The sequence below is a fragment of the Rhea americana genome, unplaced genomic scaffold (genome assembly GCF_003343005.1).
Source record: "Rhea americana isolate MKP2758 unplaced genomic scaffold, rheAme1 scaffold_290, whole genome shotgun sequence".
NCBI classification, from domain to species: Eukaryota; Metazoa; Chordata; class Aves; order Rheiformes; family Rheidae; genus Rhea; species Rhea americana.
Window position 1 is genome coordinate 723,394 of NW_028186413.1, and position 1,140 is coordinate 724,533.

Genomic DNA, 1,140 nt, shown 5'->3' on the forward strand with positions numbered 1-1,140 from the left:
CTGGAATACAAAATTATCATTCTCATTGCATCCCCCTGCAAAAATTATCATTAAAACAAAATTTTGGTCTTTTCTTTTCAAATCTCTATGCACTGCTGCTATGGTTATGCACCTCAGCTTACCTACCAGCAAAGCACAATGCTTAACAGCTCTATCCTTGAAGGCAACTCTGGAAAAGTGGACTTGAACTARACATTTCATAACAATTGCTGTCAGTGGAAATATTTTTTTTTATATTTTTGTATTCTTCTATTTATAGCCATACCAAAATCAAAAGAGAGAGAGAGAGACTGACATTCAAATTAATTGAACTGGAATTTTTTCCTCTTTTGTGAATCAAAACAAAAAAGTTTGGGTGACATCATTGTTCTAAGGAGAGAAAAAGAGTTACAAAAGAATGAGGAAGACTTTTGAACAGCATTGCCAAAGCCAGATCTCTAAAAATCCTGATTTTGGCCTCACTTGTATACCATTTTCAAGTTCAATGGTAGAAAACAGCAGTCTATGTAACTCTCTTCTGCTCCCCTTCTTTTCCAAATATGTTACYTTCTTTCACCTAGTACTTGCATAATTGTGCTACAGTAATACTTGTTGAGATGATATTTATCAAAACATCCATGTAACTCTGTTAGCTGGAGGTCAAAAAGACCCAAACAAAAGAAACAGTGATACTATAACTGGCTATTAGGTGTTTCATGTGAGTCAATACTGTTCTTTAGRTTATTCTTTCTTACGACCAAAGATGACAGCAGATTAAAAGGTAGTTTACCCCCTGGTTTTTGCATTTTCACAGCTAAATATTTAGCTTGTGTCTTGTGTATACCCTGTAGGGATTTACACGTTGAAGTGAGCRTTTGTCTACTCATGTAAGACTGTCTTCTATCAGGCATAGAAGGGGATGGCACTGGCCGCTTGCCCTCACGCTAAGCAAGACCAGCTCCCTTCTTCCCTCCTGCTCCTCAGGTCTCACCCTCTACATGCCCGGCGCTTGTGAGGCACAGCCTTGCACTGCCRATGCAAGGAGGCCAGGACCGGCCTCCCCGGGGACATCACCACAGCACTTTTAACAGCCTTTTAACGCCTGCACCCTGTTTGCTGGCGGGAAAGAGATTATTATTATTACTATTATTATTATTTAAA